This window comes from Pangasianodon hypophthalmus, chromosome 13, assembly GCF_027358585.1.
Source record: "Pangasianodon hypophthalmus isolate fPanHyp1 chromosome 13, fPanHyp1.pri, whole genome shotgun sequence".
Taxonomy (NCBI): Eukaryota; Metazoa; Chordata; class Actinopteri; order Siluriformes; family Pangasiidae; genus Pangasianodon; species Pangasianodon hypophthalmus.
In genome coordinates this window covers 10,635,001-10,655,096 of record NC_069722.1, presented here as the reverse complement: position 1 = coordinate 10,655,096, position 20,096 = coordinate 10,635,001, and positions in this window count along the sequence as shown.

The following is a 20,096-nucleotide window of genomic DNA, read 5'->3' as shown; positions in this document are numbered from 1 at the left end:
TGACCATTGCCCATTGTGAGCCTGAAATTTTCAAGCCAATATGAATTTTGTAATAAAAAAAAAAAAAAAAAGAAAATTTTGACCATAGTACTTAATGTCAAATGATGGCACACATTATCATTTTTGGTAGGCTCAGCTTCCTACTTAGTAATTATGGAAAATTGTTCTTATATGTTGCTATACATCATATACTTCTCTGTAATTTGCTTGGCCTAAATTTGAATATTAAACCTGGTATTCTTGTGTATTTTATAACACTTCTCTGTCAGGTATTCAATCACACTTTGTCTAGTTTGCTTATTCAAATTCATTCTCCTGATAGCTATACTCGTAAAAAGAATGATTTATAAAGTTTAGGGTGTTTTTTAAATTTTAAAAGTTATTCAGGTTTTGTGGTTCAAAAAAAGTTAATTGCTTGTTTTCAGAGCAAAATAACCAGAAATGTATTGTAAGGCTATGTGTGTGTATGTGTGTAGCTGACCTTAAATCTGATGACTGAAGGCTAGATGAATGGAGTAAATGGACTGCGTGTACTCAGTCTATCCAGCCTGCAAAGGCACAGCCTCTCAGAGACACTTTCATTTCATTCCTTCAAAGAGCAGACATTATCTCTGCCACTAAGAGCCAGGGACTTTAGAGACAAGGCTCTGCAGTGCTGTTTGTGTGTATACAGTTTTGTGTGTGTGTGTGTAGCATAAATGTAGCGTCCAGATACAAGTCCTAAGTGTTGACCTTGTTAAGGTAAGGAAGGAGGGTGTTTTCATCCTTCACAAAACTGTGGGTGCCTGTCCTCTTCACTCACTAATGGATGCTGATGGATGAGCACCTACAGGTCCTGGGGGACACATGAACACACAGCCATGCACAGACATAAACCAAGATAAGAGTAAAGACTATGGCTGTTCATCTTTATCTTCACATACTGTAGAGGACCTGACCTCATTTGACATACTGCATCCTTACACAGGCAGGCTAGTGATTGTGAATGATGGCTCAAGGATTTAGGAGCAAGTTATTTGAAATGCCATGTCAGAACGACAAGGGAAACTGAATCCTGTAGGAAAATGTGTGTTTGTGTATATTTTTTGGTAAAAAATATGGTTAATAAAAATTAGGAAACTGGTTCTTATAGGAGTATATCCATATAAGCCAGAAAGCCAGAAAGTCTTTAGAGTTTATATTATGTACCATCAGAAATGAGGTAATCATGATAAGATAAGCAAATTAGACAACCTGCTGTAATAGCTAACAGAAATTAGGAGTGGTGTGAGGTGAGTTAATAGGTGTGGAGATGAATAAATAGATAAATAACACAGAGAGTGTTTCACAACCAGAGTGAAAGTGTTGGACAAAGTGTGATCACGTAGTAAAGTTTGTGAGGAGGAGGACAATGATGTTGATGATGATGATGATGATGATGATGATGCCAGATGATGAGTTCAGCTTGAAGAGAAATGAAAAGTGACTTCTACTATTCCAAGTGGTGAATTAATGACTTCTGATGGGCTCTGTCTCAATGAATCTCACTCACTTCCTCATTTCCTCCACTCTGCTCTCTTCAGGCTGTTTTGCTACCACTCTCTCCAGTCTACTCTCTCCACCCTCTGAGAGTGGGCACAACGTAACAGCCTAAGGTCATCATGTAGGCATGTTAGACTGTATTATGGCTCCCTCAATGTAAGAGAAACTCCTAAAACTAGGCAAACTCTAGCTATGATAGTCTGAATTCACAACTTTTGGATGCAGGTAGTGCAAATTTGTCCCCACTGACATTTGGAGTCAGTCTGATTGGCCTGTTGGGAGTCTTCTGGATGGTGTAGGATTCTAAGTGAACAGGCAGCAACAAAACCACAGAAACCTGGACCAAACATTACACAAGAACTCCACTTAGTTTGACACAGGAATCATAAAACAATGGACCCACACTTGCAGACCCTGTGGAACCAAGCTAATTATTGTGCCTGCCTAATTTCAGCTATCCTGTGAACAATAGGGCAAACATTAGAACATCCCTGACCAGATAATGAACCCTCTCAGCCAAGAGGAACCCTGACGGACCTCTTGTTTTAGGCCATTGACCAAGACCAGACAGACTGGTCCACAAGATAACACCCAGGGACCCTCAGCCATAAACCTGATAACCTAAAGGCCAAAAGCAGGGTGACTCACCCAGGAGGGTCTCAAGAAAGACTTCTTTTCTGGCTTCTCACATTCCACAGACTGTATCAGAACACTCCATATAGTCAGTAGGGACAATGACTGTGAAATTAATACATTAACAACTGCAATCACCTATTTTCCTCCATGCTTTATTGTGTACTTATCATGCATATACCCACAAGATTGCCATTACTCATTCAAATATTTGGCATGCATTATTATTGTTGATCAGTATATTAACAAAAACCAATATATGTCTTATTTGGTATGTGTGTTCGTTGAATGATTTTCTGAAAGATGACAGCAAGGAAATTTAGGTAGAATGTCATTGTATGCATGTGTTAATATTTGGAACCAAAGTTTGATCCACACTTAATGAAAAAGTGTGAAACAACATGACTGCAGAGACAATAGACTGATTAATGTCATAGGTGGAGAATATGGCTTACACCCCACCCTAAGACAATGTTTGATTTGAGGAAATATTTTGGGATGGACTAGCCAGAAAGGGTTAAAACCCTATGATTCCAAGTAGTCAATTGGGAGTTATCAAGTCATCGGAGAGGAGTCGAGTCAAGTGGAGTCAAGAGGAGTCAAGTCATCCATTAAGAGTCACCAAGAGCTCGCCACAAGGGTGGTCACGAGGAGATCACGCTCACTCTGTAACTCTGTATCAAGAATGGTTCCTACAAAGAACTTGCACTACTAAGTTCTCAAGGTCATAGGTTACGTAATGTAATTGAGTCATGTGATGCAGTTCGAAAGGTCAGATTTATCCCTGATCTCTAAAATGCAACACCTACAGTCTGGATTTCTTATTAAAATCAGTTTTTATCTGCTGCCCATTTGTGGAGCCATTTCACAACCAGTAAAACACCCTGCTGAATAATAAATCATGTTCATTCAAATCTGAAGTGCTGGACTGGTTCTTAAAAGCAACTGAAGGAGCCCCACGTTCATTTTCCACAGTTATCAAGGAGGATCAGATGGTGCACGGCTTGCTTGTAATTTGCTCTTTGTTTACCAATACATCGTGCCAATTAGCTTCTCTCACAGGTAAATCATCCAAGAGCATCTGATGAAGGAAAGTAATTACTGCTCCACATTTGTGGCTGCTCCCTACGGCCTGCCTCTCGCTCCACACTTCTCAATTAATCACCTTTATCAGCCCTTACAGGAGGTCTCTGTGTGCCATCCTTTAGTGTGCATTCAGCACGACCACAGTTACTGAACTGCTGAAAATGTTTTATCTTCTGCTAAAAATGGGCCAAATGCTTTAACATAATCCTGGGCAATCTTAATTATACAGTACATATACAGTTGTAGAATTATACATTAAATCAGGTGAACAGAACCTTTTTGATGATTAATACTCATGTATATGGGTGCAACAGAATAGCAGTAGGTGGTATAATATATGTATAAGAAAATCCATAATTACATAACAACAATGTTATTTAATACTTGAAAAAAATTAAAACATGAATAACATTGAAGGATACACTCTGAGGAAATAGTATATCTGTGTTGTTTCACTATGGAAGCTGCACTGATTAATAGGCTAACATTTAATATGAATCCTGGATGAATTACTTAACATGTACAGCATTCATGACACCTTACAAAGTATGACTTCATAATGTCAAAATAGATCATTTGTTCATTCATCTTTAGTAACCACTTTATCCTGGTCAGGGACATGGTGGATATGGAAACCGAAGAACCGACAGTACAGACAGTAACCTGATCTCAGGATCTAACTGGAGTCCCTGGAGTTGTGAGGAGACAACAATATCCACTGTGCCACCATGCTGCCTTTATAATACATAATCCATTATAATAATATTTGTTCATAAGACACTTGTAGACACTGTTGTGATGCACTATAAATTATACCTTGCATTACCTATGTTCTTATGAACAATATAATACATTATGTATTGTAACATTGTTATATGGTCTTGCTTTAGAAAGTGCTATGCAAATAACCAAGCATTTATACATGACTATGTATAAATGCTGAACACGCTGCCCTCCGATTTCACAACATCTAGAAAGGCAAGCAAATCAAAGGAACATCTACTTATGTCAAATAGTGACATTTATTTACATCGTTTATCACTTATAACGTCAGGTATTCCCCCTTGCGCCGAGTGCAAAAGCATTCAGTGCGCTTAAGCCACTAGCAGCGAGACAGCACATGCTTCTGGGTTATGTCTTTGTTTATGTTGCCATGTGTGTTTTTGTTTTGATTCATGTCCTGTCTCCAGCCATGTCTTGTCTGTTTCTTGGTTCTCGTATTTGTTTTGCCTAGTTTTTGCCAGTTTTTGCCTCTGCCTCTGATATACGTTTTTGGATTTGTCTGCCTGCCCATTAGTAATAGCTTTAACTGCAGTTGCATCCATCTCACCCTGCATTTCATGACACATAAGAGGTAATTAGTATTTCAAAGGAATTTAAAGTATATGGAGGTATGAATGAGGACTTTATGAATATTAACAATTGTTGAATAGATATATATTCCATGTTGGGGTTCTGCCCCAAGAGCTGCCTCTGATGTAATAGATTTAACCATTGTATATACTAAAATAAATGTACAAGTAAGAGGAAACTCTACAGGAAGTCAACAAAAATATTCCATTTCTCTGGATCATTTTTAGCTGTCTTTGAATTCCATTATTACAAACTGGCACCTCTGCCCACTTTCTTTCCCTTATGCCTCAAGTCCACATGGCTCAGAGTTGGCAGTGAAATACCTGGCACATTTCTTCGTTGTCTGGGTTCCATCCAAGTTCACTCCAGATGTAGGTGGCAGATTGAACCTCAACTAGTCAAGCCCACGCATCTGAGCTCACATATGGTGTGAAATAAATGCACAAACAGATGTTGGTTCATTTAGTTTTTTCCTGTCATTCCCTTTCAATTAATTTTTAAAATTTCCCCTGTGTTGCAAGCACGCACATGTGTCTGATGACTCACTCAAGGCTTTCTTTCTCTCCTTCCTCTTCTTATGTCAATTAGTCAAGGGTTGGTCATAAGCTGAAGGATCAGACCTCCTTCATAATAAAAAGCTGGCACTTTGAAAGACTCCATGCCTGGCTCTGACTCCCATCTCTGCTCATTAAACACTCATAATCAGCACTCCCCACACCTGTCGTGGCCGCTGCCACAGCAACGGAGGCTCAGTTGAATCAGTTTTGCATGAAGCCATCAAAGAAACCTGGCTTCCTCTCTTTTTCCTGACAAACAATAAAGCTGCAATTTGATTTAAGAGGCACGGAGGATGTGTGCTGGAAAGGTCAGTCAGCTTCTCGCGGCGCAGCTGCACAGGAGGCCTGAAGCTCTTATGAGTCAGGGCTGAGCGTGAAAGAGGTTCCTGGAATTGGCTGCCCTCTGAATCCTGAACAGTGTACGCTGCCTTATCAGCTGTGCTACTTTAATTGAAAGCCATGGCTTTTAAATTCTGTCTCTGCTCCCTACAGCTTTTTGTCAGCAGCTTGAGCAATCACAACAGTGGCTGGTAAATACAGAGTTGGGTTGGTTTGGGTCAGAGACTGATACAATGGTGGATAGATTAATAAGTCATTATGACCTGAGACAGCCTACTGATTCAAAGTGTTCCTGAAAAGTTGTCTATAGATGTCCTAAAGTTCACTGAAACTGCTGTATGACGCAACTAAGGCTGCAGTCATAGACACTGTGCCACAAGTTCCTCCTCTCGGTGCACAGCACAGAATTCTCACATCATGTACTTTTGTTTGCTTTGCCATGTGTCTTTGTTTCTGTTTTAGTCCTGTCTCTGCCCCTGTCTTGTCATTGGTTAGTTACCCTATTATGTTCATCTGTTACATCTTTAGTCCTTCATTAGTTTGGCTACTTATACCCTGTTGTGTCATCACAATGTGTTATTAGTGTCTTAAGTCCAAGCCATTTATCCATCCATCCATTTTCTGTACCGCTTATCCTTCACAGGGTCATGAATAGCCTGGAGCCTACCCCAGGGGGATTTGGGGCAAAAAATAGGGCAATTTGGAAATGCCAGTCAGGCTAAAACACATGTCTGTAGACTGGGGGAGGAAATTGGAGTACCTTGAGGAAAAGAAAATGCAAACTCTGTGCAGACAGGGCAGAGGCAGGATTCAAACTGTGTTAAAGCCACCCATGTCCCCCAAGCCATCATGTCCCCCAAGGCATAGAGTTTTGTATATCATTGTTCTTCCTGATTTTGACCCATGCCCGTTTTCCCCATTGTATAATTATGGATTATCCTGGTTAAATGTTGCCTGTCTCTGCTCTGACCCTTGCTTGGATTACTGCCAATGATTCATGGATTGCCCTAAATAAAGCACAAATTTAGTTTACACACTTGCATTCTTCCTTCACTCACTGCACGTTACACACTGAATTTTTGAACGGAAACTAAAAGCTATCCTACTAAATTCCCGGCATGATGCAGTCTGGCAAGAGCCACTTGAAAAGGTCATCTGAGCAGTTGGGGCAGCAGTTGGTTGATTTCAGAGCTACAGGTTAATGATCACAGCATCCCTGGCTCTAAGCCCAGTTACAGTAGCAAGAGAAATTGAGGACCAGAAGGATCTACGATCCATGATAGTTCCAAGGGACCCACAATGTTTTACCTGCTGTGTAGCTTGGAACCCTCAACCAACTACATCACAGCATTAATCAGAGGTCATCCTCCAAGGATAGTTCTTGGTAATTAAGAGAGTAACTATAAAAGCCCACATGGAGGGTTGTTTATTTGATGTACTCCTGCACACCACTGGGGTGTGCTTTCAGAAGCAGTTAACTATTAGCAACATACACATACACTGTATGCAGGTTCTTAATTAGCTTACTGAATAGACGTTGTAAACACCAGTCAGCTATAAATACTGTTACACAACCAATCTATAACCCGAAAAATAAATCTGCTTTTTTTTTTTTACTATTCCAGTCCTTCCCATGAACAGACAGCATGCTAAGATCTATCCCGTCCGCAGCAGTGTATTTTTGTGTGTGTGTGTGTGTGTGTGTGTGTGTGTGTGCATACGTTTGTTCTGTGTGAGGGATCCAGGTAAGTATGCTTCTGAAAGAGGAGCACGTTTAACCCAGTCAAAACAGGAGATGGGCAGGGTGGTTGACCTTGAGGTCTGAGTGCTGTTAATGCGCAAACAGCTTTTTACACCTCCAGCCCAGCAGACTGTTGCCTAGCAACTGATGGCACATCCGGGAATAAGGATTGGACTGACCTTTTTGACTTTGCTGCTGTGGCATGGCATGAAGTAAAGGTGAGTGTCCGAGCAGATTTAGGCTTCTACAGCAGTGTGCTAATTTCTTGGAGCTTTGTAGATCTGTAGTTGTATGTGTGTTGAATTTTGTTTTTAAGAGTAGCAATGCACTGTGGCAGGGACCAAAATCTGATCCCACTGCCAAACATTGCCAAAACTGAGACTTTTTTGCTGTCCTCAAAAGAAACTGAATTATATTTGAATATTCTCACCATTTGTTGTCTTTAATAAAATGATGGTACAGTATATGTGAAGTAAAGAATAAAACATAATGGGGCATGCTGTTATAGGAAAATAGGTCAAGATCAGGTCACGGTTCTTTAATAATCAACAATGGGGTAGTGTAATGCAATTACCAACCCACAGTTGTTTATTTTCTTATGACAGCATGCTTGCAAAGTAATTTATTCCTCTTGCACCATTTGCCACCTTTTATTTTAATCAATTAAAGAACAACACAATGGTTTTACAATACTTTTTTATGGTTACATTTAATGTTGTGGAATATCCACAAAACAAGTTAGTTCCAGCTATCATTCACATTAAAGCAGCTATAAACAGTTGTTCCCTTAGGAACCTCTTTATTTCCTCTCTTTTTAAGTTAATAAGACAAAAAAAAAACACCACAGACACAAAGTACTCTGTCCTGAAGTCTTTCCCATGGCAGAAAACCTAAATGAATGAACTTAATGAAATTAAGGCCCAATCCCATTTCTACCCCTTAGCCCTTCCCCTTGTCTTGATTCTCTTTTGGTTGGAGGTGTAGGGGTAAGGGGAAGGGCCAGATAGCCCTTCAAATGAAGATTTTTCCGGACCACACTTCAAACGAAGGGGTATGAATTATCTCAGCGTAAACCGGCTACAGCGGCAACATGGCTGCCCGAGCGAACAAAAAGACCCACAAATGTAAGCATTATTGACGCTTAAAGATTTTTAAGTAAAGATTTTAATGAACATAAATCATTTGTTTTATGTTACATTCAATTGTGTGTTCGTATTTATGGTGATGTTATTCAAAGAAATGTTTGCAAAAAATTGCTAAAGTTTGATAACGTCATATCATTACAGACTGCACGATAGTGCCACATCATATTTTCATGTCTGATCAGGGCTGTAACCACCAAAGACATAGGGGTAGGTGAAGGAGTATAAAATAGAATTGGGATTGGGCCAATTATAAAATAATTCTATTTTATAATTAATAAACGAAAAATCTTCGTTTGAAGGGCTATCTGGCCCTTCCCCTTACCCCTACCCCTCCAACCAAAAGAGAATCAAAAGGGGAAGGGCTAAGGGGTAGAAATGGGATTGGGCCTAAATGTTACAAACTGCTCATGCTGGAGACTCCTACCATAAATGTCTCCTTACAGAAAGCTTCATCATATCAACCATTATAGACTTTTCTTTCTTAAATAGCAGCATGTTTTTAAATCTCATCTTGGATGATGTGGATTGCCAACCATACAAGTCCACATGAATTAGATGTTACTATAGAAATGATAATGAGAACATGAATATGAACATTTGCCTTGCAGCTGGAACTACTGTCAGAGCTGCTGTTATGGAAAATTAATCAACACATTCTGACCTAACAGAATTGAGACAGTGCTTTGTTATATCACCCAGTGATATAACACTTCCATGTTCCCTGTGCCAATAGCTGCCAGACAACCCCAAAGCATAATAGATCCACCCCATGCTTAACAGTTAGCAAGGCATTCTTTGCATCAAATCCTGCTCCCTTTTTTCACCAAACATACATTTGGTAATTGTGGCCATAAGAGTTCTATTTTTACTTCATCAGTCCACACCACTTGTTTCCAAAATGCCTTTGGCTTATCTAGATACTACCTTGTCTACATCAGACAATCACTTTTGTGATAAGGTCATAGGTTTCCTACTGATGACTCTTCCATGCAGATCATGTGTACCAGCACTCCTGTGTCAGCTAAACCTTCCTGCAGGTGCTTAGTGTCATATGGGAGTTTTGCTTTGCTTTTCTGGTAAGCATACAGGCAGTTCTATCTAAGAGTTTTTGTGGTCTTGTAGCTCTTGCCTTGACTTCCACAGTTTCCCTTAAATGACATTTGATAATGACATTTTGGAGAGTGGAAATTGTAAGCTGTACATGTTCTGATATCTTTTTATAGCCTTCTTATGCTTTGTAGGCATCAGATTCATTTTCAGATCCTCGGTCAGCTGCTTAGAAGAGCCCATGGTTGTTAACTGTTAGGACAAGGTTTGAAATTGTTATTCTTAATAACAATTCTTGACCTGCCTATTGAGTCCTATAATGAGTCAGTTAAGGACTAACAAGTTAATTAAGTTCATCTTACAACTAGAAGGGTGTCCAATTTTTTTACACAGGCCTAAATTATTTTATTTATTTTTTTCTAGTTTTAAGGTTCATTAAAAATTAAGATTTGTACAAAAGTTTTATTTTGCTTCAGCAGTTGTGTTTACCCTTTTCACTTAAAAAATAATTTGGCCAGGGGTGCCAAAACATTTGCATACAATTGTATATTGCTCCAGTACAATTTGGTCACATAATTTTGAACAATATTCCACTCACATTCTAGGCATACATATTCCACATACCAATATAATGATCCTCAAAAGAAGAATCTGTTTCTGAACCACACATTCAAGCAACTGTTTCACTTTGATGTTTCAAATTCACATTCTCAAAAATGCCACGCTTGCTGTTATTTCATATCAGAGACATACTTAACATCTCCATGTGCGCAAGACAGTCCAACCGTAGAATGACCTTTTATGGCATATGGTGTGGTACTTTAATGTCCGCCAGAACAGCAGGCTACTTTGATATCCATCAAAGATGAAGAAAGGGATGTTGATGAAGTGAATGAATATGCATGGAATATTCATCACAGTAAAAGTTTCCATAGGGACGTGGGCACAGCTCAGGCCTTTGAACTCAGCACTTAATCATTTACCTGAGGTCTGTTTGAGCATTCAGGGGGGAGGTTGCCAGAACCCTTCAAATCTGATATCCCAGGTGAGGCATTAATCAAAGCACTTAAGATCTCCGAGCAGAAGGCCAGCCGTCACCCGGAGTCAATCACATGAAAAGCAGCTGCTGCACTGAAGGTTAGCCAGGTCAGGAAGAAGTTCTCACCTTGACCACTCTTTCAATGCTAGCAAAGTTAGCTGTGCTCATAGTTATTCCCCCTACTGTCACTTCCAAGCTGATTCCAACCTAATCAGCTGCAGTGAAAAGATGATTCAGAGAATAGATCAATTGAAAGTTCTCAGTGTTTGGTTTGAGCACAAGGGCAGTTGAAAGAAAGACAATCTGATATAGGTAAGTTGACCTGCACTATTATAGGAGACTGTGTACTGCTTTGGCCTCAAGCACTGCATACAAGTCATTCAGGACAGGGTTATTTTCTTATTTTTTATTTAGTTTTTTTGTAACATTTTCTATGTAGGTCATAGTTATAATTAACTATGAGAATATTCATGTTATTAAACATCCATAAGTTATTACACATTGTTGTAATTATTTATAAAAAAAAAATACATTGCACTTTATAGCTATCTGTATTATATGCATTATAATACATGTTAGCAGGATAAGTAGTGTAACACACTATAACACTGAACACCTTTGTATGTTCAGTGTACATCAAAGGACTGTCTTTTTTTAATCAGGAAATCATACTACGAACCTTTACCAGTGTGTGCACAACTAAACATAATGTACTGATAAACTGGTTCAAACTTGTGGTTGTGATTTGTTCCCTACCAAGATATAAAACCATCTCCCACCACCACACAAAAAAGGCACACCTCAAGCAGCAGGCCATAAACTTTGAGGATTTTGGGACCTCTGTGGTAAGAATATGTTATTGCAAGCAACTCATCAAAGAACATTTTGTAATATAGCTCATGCTGTGAATCAAGTGCAGTAGCTGTTTAAACTCCCTGGACTCACTCTGGTAACTACACATTTTCCCATTAGTTTAACAGTAGGTACTAAATAATCAATTTGCATTAGTTGCTTAAAGGAGGTGTTTCAAAAACATTTGAATTATTTTTTCACTCCTTGAGCCCACCCCCATTCTCAGCAATATACACAAAGCTGTGCTCCCAGAATCTAAAGTGCAACTGGAACTAGCATGCTAAGTAGAGTTAGCATTAGGAAGGACTGTCAGGACACTGTCAAGCACACTCAGCCATTCAACTGCTTGAAAGTGAAGTTATAACAATAAACTTATAGGGCCATTTTGTTTTGCGATTGGTGTTGATCCCGACTGTACTGACCTGTTCCCATTCCAACCTTGATTACTTTGTACATTTATACGCTCCTGTATCTCATTGTTTTTGTGAAGTCTCATCATTGTTTATGTGCATTTCTAAGACTTCTAAGCTGGCCATTCAAACAATTCAAAAGCTTTACACAGGTTGCCTTTACATACCTGATCAGTTTCTTGTTGTTATGTTTTTTGGAAGCAAAGCATGATATTTTTTTGTTAAAAATTTTGTTAAGAGATTAAGAGATTCAGCTGATTACAAAAGTTTTGCTGAATATCATGGAAGAACTGTTTCTGCGTACGTTCTTGCAGTATGAACATTCTTTATTAAAACTGTAGCATTTAATAAAATCACTTGTGCAACTGAAACCACACGTGTATATTTCAAGGTATACGTGATTAGAAGAAAAACACTTCATCGGGGGCAGAAGCCTTAGAGACGTGCACCTTGACTTTCTTGGCATTCACATGGCAGACATTTTGGGTATCTTTAAAACTTGTCAAATGCATTTTCAGTGAGATAGGGGACCTCCTCACTGAAAAAAGCTTTTGCTTGATGGAGACTTTAATTTTCTCATAGCCTCAATGGAGCACAGGAAAACAACTCACTGCTTCTAATTACCTACCTCTATGCCATGATCTCCTTTACAACTGACTCCTAATGAAATTCAGGCTTCATTTAAGCAGGTTAAAGACATTAAGTACAGTTTTTATGCAATCTGGCTTAGTGACAAGCTCTATTAAACCATGGGAAGAAAATGAATTCATGGGATTTCATCTATGCCAAGTATTCTAATATTATATCATATACGTGAAATGCTCTCCAGTTTGTAATGTAGGTGGTCCTTGGATAACGTCCGAAAAGAATACTTGTAAGCAGGTGCTTCCAGTGTGAGGAGCCTTTGATGAGACCCTGTAGGATAGGTAGACAGCTACATCCAGCAGAGCCAGATAATGGGTCCTGCTGGGCAGCATGAAAGATGCATCATTCTCTATTTCTATCTTCATCTCCATTTCTACCTGGCAAAGTTAACAAATTAGGGCATGCATCCTTACTGGTGATCGAAGCTTAGTGTAATGCCTAGAATTGCTCACTTTAATTTCTCATTTTCTATGACATAAAGCAAGGATGGTTCCTTTGATATAGCTTCATGGTCTTAGGGTAATTATGCCCCATTGTGTAATGTCTTTATTGGGAGGTGAGTTGATGGAGAAGGACATAGCACTGGCACCAAACTTCTAATCTGCATTCATTATATTTCAAATGATGCCTGTGTAATAAAACATCAAAGCATGTGGTTACAAGTATGGAGATGCTGCTACCATTTATTCATTTTCAATGCAATACAGATATTAGAGCTAAGTATTAGGGAATAATATATATACATACACTTCGTCTACAAGATGGCTACATGATCTAAGTTAAAAGACAGCTTTAGATGTTTTTTACTATTATATTTTTTATATTAGCACTGTGCTAATATCATATCACTAATTGAAATCAGTATCCAAGTTAATAGTTGTCTAAAATTAGCTAAACTACACTATATGGCCAAAGTTTTGTAGACACTTGACCATCACACTAATATTTTTGAACATCCCATGCTGTTATAATAACCTCCACTCTTCTGGGAAGGCTTTCCACTAGATATTAGAACATGGCTGTGATGGGAACATGGGATTTGTGCTCATTCAGCCACAAGAGCAATAGTGAGGTGAGTCACTGATATTACATGAGGAGGCCTGGGGCACGTCGACGTTCCAATTCATTCCACAGGTGTTCAGTGGGGTTAATGTCAGGGCTCCTCTGGAGGTCAGTTGAGTTCTTCCACTCCAACCCTGGCAAACCATGTTTTCCTGGATCTTGCTTTATGCACAAGGGCAACAGTTTGGGGACGAGCCACATATGGGTCAAGTGTCCACAAACTTTTGGCCATATAGTATATATTATTACACCAATAGACAGTTAGCAAAATACACCAATAAATAATAGCATCAATAATAGTTCTTCATTTCCACACCTGTAAGGCTGATAAATTGCTACAGCAAATGCCCCAATCACAACAATGTACTCACATATGGCATCACATTCACACTTATTCCATGAATCTATGCAAATCATAGTATGGAAGAGGAGTAGGAAAAATTAGCTCATCTCAGCCTGTTTAAGATGCAACTTTATTTACAAAACATCGTCTACATGATTGCCATTTCTTTGTAAACACAAACGGAGTCATCTCTCCCACTTATTTTTGTTATGCATGTAATACCATGTCCATCACAACCTTGTGACAATCCAGCCATGACAATCCAGTTTCCCAATCCAGCCATGAGAATGATTTCAATACGTTCTTCTTTTGTCAAAGGCATTCTTAAAGTCTATCTGAAAAAGTATATAATATAAACTAAATATGAAACATTTTGGAAGACATTTTGTTAAAAAGTGTTAATTTCCTCTATGTGTGGAGACTTTTGTGGCACCCTATGTATATTATAAATTTTAGATGCTCAGGGTTCAGTCTAACTCCGCTACATTTGAGGTGTGCTTTATTACAGCTGTTATTGGAATAAAGACTTTCACTTTTTTCTTGTTTGAAGAAATCCATTTTTCCCTGGAAAATGTGAATCATGCTAAGTAGTACTCAGAGCTGAAAAGGCAGGCTGGTGGTGGTGGTATGTGATCAATCTGGCATTTTTTAAAAGTCAAATTTACTTCACTTGTTTACCTTGGATGACTCCCATACAGAAGACCAATCTCTGGCCCAAATCCAGCCAACCATATGTAGTATTTGTTCAATTGTTAAATTTTTCATCAAAATTTGCCGACTTGTTTTTGGTCCACATCATGCCTGAGATATACCCTCATCAAAGTTGAGTTGTTGCTGGCCAGATTTGGATGAGTTTATTACTTTAATACCATGTTGGCAAGATAAAAGTGGTATATGTGGCCTGGCACTATCCCATCAAATCTGCAAAATCACAATGTGCATTAGTGAACATCACAAACTCAGGACATGAAATGGTTTTGAATTAGAAAATATGCCATTTCCCCCCTAATTTGGTCACCTGCCAATTCCCATACATCAGCCAGCTCTCCCATATCACAGCTACCAACCACATCTTTCAAACTGCTGTTCTTGCTGCATCACAGGGTAGCATAACACACTTGGAGGAAAGCACTATTTTCCCTCTTCTGCATACATTAACCCACAGACACCCATGATTGGCTGGTGTTGCTGTGACTGACAGGGCAGAGAGAGTATGCCATCCCTCTGACCCAGAAAACACAGACAATTTTGCTCCCTTGTCTCCTGGCCATGGATGGATGTAGGATTGACAGGAATTGAACTCATGATCTCACAATGAGAGGATGAACATTTTACTTTTCCACCACTTGTGCCAAATGTGCCAAATGAGCCCAGTGATGATACTAAGTATCTGGTACTAAGTACCCTCGGCACACCGGGTGTTTTTTGTTTTTCACACTACTCTAGAAACTGTTGTGTGTGAAATTCCCAGGAGATCAGCAATTTCTGAAATACTCAAACCAGCCCATCTGGCACCAACAACCATGCCACAGTTAAAGTCAAATCACATTTTTTCCCTGTTCTGATGTTTGATGTAAACATTAACTGACGCTCTTGACCTGTATCTGCATGATTTTATGCATTGCGCTACTGCCACATGATTGGCTGATTGGATAACTGCATGAGTGTGCAGGTGTACAGGTGTTCCTAATAAAGTGGACGGTGGACCTATGTCTGTCCCAGGTACAGTAATCCTTTTGCCTTCAACAAGGTTTGTTGCAGCTTGTTTTACACTGTGAATCACTGCAGAGCAGGAGAGATGAATTTGGATGGAAAGGCTAAAAGGATGACAGTATTAACATGCTGTCATGTCCTTGTGCTTAATAGACTCATAAATACATGCCTTGGGGTTGTACTGCAGGCCACTATTAATGTGCAAGTAGTGACACAGTTCCTGTAAAAAATAAGATGCATTCACAGCTGAGCAATAGTAGCAGCATGCTGTATCAGCAAAGGATTAGACCTGACAGTTTTGTTGACATACAAAAGGCTTTCCTGTCCTTTAATGATACGCAAGGTGCGAGTTCATATGAAATGTCTGAGACAGTAATGAAGGGTTAGAGGCTAAACAGAGATCTGACTACATGACGCAGTATGCACTCTGCCAGCGGCTGTGTAATTTGTGTTCACTCACTGACCCTGGGAGCTATTTAGTAGTGGCTTTGAGTTGTGGCAGCTATTATAAGGGCTGCCATTAATATCCACTCAACGTCCGTGACGTTGATATCTTAATGCTGATATTGAATTTAATTAGAAATATTAGATACAAGTACAGTTGAACTGTAATATAATTACAATATATAATATTGGATATAATAGAAAAATTCAAAGTTACTTTTGTTGGATTAAGGGAAGTTCACATCTGTCTGTCTGTTATTTTTTCCTCCTCTGTTTAATCTCACAAAATAAAGAATGAGTACCAAAAAGGCAGCATAGATCCTGCCTGTTTACTCAGTCATAACTTTGTTCTCTTCCTGTGATTGGCACTGTAATAGAACCTTACTTATAATTCAGTTAGTTATAAAACAGTACTTATAATTCTTTGTATGCTGATAATGTTTCTTGTAAGAATTTTCATAAACTCTTAAAAAGTGCCAATAATGTTCTATAACTAATTATGGCCTGTCAATCATTATAAGGCAACTGCAATATTTATTAATTATAAAAACATTACGATAATTTAAAATGTAATTCAAAAAGACTGCACATTATTGGAACATCTGTCCACCCGAGAAGAATGTGTGGTTTGAGAAAGTTCTTCCTGCTTCGCTCCTGGTTTTCTCCCACTATCTGAAAACATGCAGGCAGGCAGATGTTAAATTTCCTCTATGTGTGAGTGAGTGTGTGAATGTGTGTGTACATGTTGCCCTGTGATGGTGAATTCTTTTTTCTTATGCCTGGTGTTCCCGAGATAGGGTCTCTACCGAATGCGACCCTGACTAGGATAAAGTGGTTACTGAAGGTGAATGAATGAATCAGGGTGTGTATGTTATACTTAGTTATAACATAGGGCACAGGTGGCACACTATACTTTCCAACAGATTAAACAGTAACATTTTGCACCCTGGAAAGCCTGTAATAGTAATTCATAGACAGCTATTTTTGAATTTATATATTATATGTCATCGCACTCCAACCTCAGGTGCAATAAAAATGCCAGCTACTGTCACAGTGTTGAAAAGCCAGTTTATTTTAGTACACTGTACATGGGTCCCCTATATACATCACCAACCTGTATACTCAGCAGTGGTTCTGAGGTTTCAGCAGTGGTTAGCTCACTATTTTGCTAACAGTGATGCTGTATAAATACAAATTCTGATTAATTATTGGTTTTCAAACTGTGTTCTTCAATAATATAGAATACACTCATGTTCAAATCCCCAAGATTTAATTACTTCAAAGTATTTTTTATATGTTTGTGTTAGAAGAGCATTAAATGCAGCAGTTGCCTTTCCATTTCAGTTGCATAGAAGTGAGTTAAGGCTTCAGCATACTAAATGTAGAGACGTGTGAAGGCTGCATGAACTTGAAACCACGTTCACGAACTTACATGCTCTCATACACTCTGTAGTTTTGTATTGGCCATTCTGTATGAGTGCATGACATGGTGACTGAAGGCTCCCTACTGTGCAGCAATTACGTCATATTGTTTATGAACATTGTCTCCACATGAAGTGTAAAAAAGTGAGTAAAAAAAAAAAAAAAACTCGAGCCAATGCATCATGCTGCCCTCATTTTTTGTTGTTGTTGTTGCTTTCATACACTTGTGTATGTAAGTAAGTGCGAACTCCAGAGAGATTCAACTAAATCAAACCATCACACTCTCTATACTCAGTGAACTTTTGTGTACTGTGGTAATACTCATGGAACCAGAAAAAAGGCAGATAAGCTGTTTATCCCCTGCCCCACTGTCTCGTGTCACGTTTTTATTGAGCTGTGTTGTAATTGGATGTCCCCATGCTTCATTGACACAGCTGCCCATGCTTCATTAACATGGTTGTATATTTTGGCACTAGTTTGTTAAACATTTTTGCACTAGTTTGTTAAAAAATAAAATAAAATCTGTTATGCCAGTAGCACGTGCAGAATGTGTGTGGTGTGGACTGAACAGACAGATGCAATACATCTGGTGTGAATTTTGGGGTGGGAGAATTCATTCACTGGTGCTATTCCATATATTATATATGTATTAATGCTGCATACACACCTGCAGGGCCTTTAGGATTTTCATATAATTGCCAGTGTTAAGTCTCTGAGTATCTCAGTGTCAGCTGAGTATTAAGTAGGAAGCAGAATGTATTAAAGCAAGTGAAAAAAAGGTCTGTGGAAGACTTTTGTTGTAAAGACAATTCGATAATAATTACCCAAGCAGACACACTGGGAGACTTAAAGTGTATGAGAGCTTTGTGAGTGGATCAATATCAAGTTGGAGTTTGAGAGAGGAGACGTACCCATGGGACATCTCAACAGACAATCCCATCATCCTTTCCATCCTGTGAGGGAAATCCCTGCTGTAGAAGATTCTCTTCATGTAGAAGACCTGGTGTAGAAGATTTCCTTTGCACGACTGAATTGCCCGGTTATTACACACTAGACTGTTATACTTAATAAATCGGCAAGTGTATATAGAGTATGTCTATATGTATTCACCAGGTTGCCAATATATTAGGTATACCCATCTAATAAATAATAAACTGTCAATTCTTACTTTCTAGATTTCACTTCAGAATGTAGAAGGCAAGACTGGACTTCAAATGATGGATAGTAGAATGTTTTTGCTGTTTTTTTGCTCTAGGCCATAGATGCGGACACAAAAAGCAAAAGAAGGCTCACTGGCCTGCCTTTTTCCAAGTTCACTGAGCTGTCTGTGCATCGATTTCACCGAGCTCTAATGCTGTACTAGTCCTCTTATGTAAGCCTCATGTGTGAAGGGAGATTTGGCGAGTACAGAAATTGTGAAAGAAAATGAGAGAGAAATGTTTGTGGCTATGTCAGAGATTTCACTTTTTCATGTTGTTTTGGCTTAAATCTCTGTTATCATGAAAAATAGGAATCAAGATATCATGTTATAGTAGTAGAAGAAAGTAATAATGTTATAACTTGTAATCTCAAGTAAAAGATTAGTTCTCCACATTTCAATCAAAGATGAAGGTCTTATTAATTTAAAAATACAGTTGTCAGTTTCTGACACTCTGTGGTACAGGTTGGCCTGAGCTTAAAGCCTGTGCTTTGGAAGGAATGGAGCCACGTTAGCCAGCAATCCCTCTACTTAAAGACAAATTAAGCCATTGATTTCTCCCCTTGTACTTCAACTACTATTGATTTGGCTATGTCGTCTAAAATTACCTCAGCTAACAATGCATCCATTACCCACACCCTGTAACCAATTTTATAGAGAGAGAAGTCATTTCCACATACACACACCCACACACACTCACACAAACACTGACACTAAGAAGAACATATGATACCCATGAAACCATATCTGGAAAATATATTAACTACTAGATAAGGCTACCTGGATTTCCAGGCATATGAAACACAAAGAACAACATAATGCTCTTGTTATGAATTCCCCCTCTCAATGCAAGTCCTGGTTCCCAGCACAGCTAATGCTTTTTGCTTTTGTTTTGTTTGTTCTCCATGTACTTTTGTTTATGTTTTGCTATTTTGGTTTTGGTTCTGTCTCCACTTCTGTTACATTGCTTGATTACCTTTATGTGTTTACCTGTTCTGTGTTTCACCTTACTTCTTTTAGTTGTTTATATTCTGCTGTGTCTATATATCCTTACAAGGTCTTGCTGAGCATATCATGCATTCCTGGGTGTTGTTTCTCGTATTGTGCATTGATTCTGGCTTTTCCGACTCTTGCTTGTATTTTTATTTTATTTATTTTATATATGGATTATACTTTTTGATGTTGCCCATTTGTGTTTTGATCATTACTATGCTTTTACTGTGTTTACTCACTTGCATCCAGCCTGATCAATCTGTATGTTACAGCTCTGCATTGCAACTTTCATGTCTTTGTCAGTTGTTTGTTATAGGGAGGCACCAAAGCTCCTAGGCTGAGAGTGATGCTATGGATTGAATGTCTGAGCATCAGTCATGTAGTAGTAGCCACCTTTCTGATGTGTGATGTAAAGAATTTGAGAAAGTATGAGAGAGAGAAAGAGAGAGAGAGAGAGAGATTAAAAAATATGCAGACTTGTATGCGAAGTTTGCAGAGAAACATGTTATGCATCCTTCATCAGTTATGCAAGCCAAGTGCTTCTGAAGCTGTA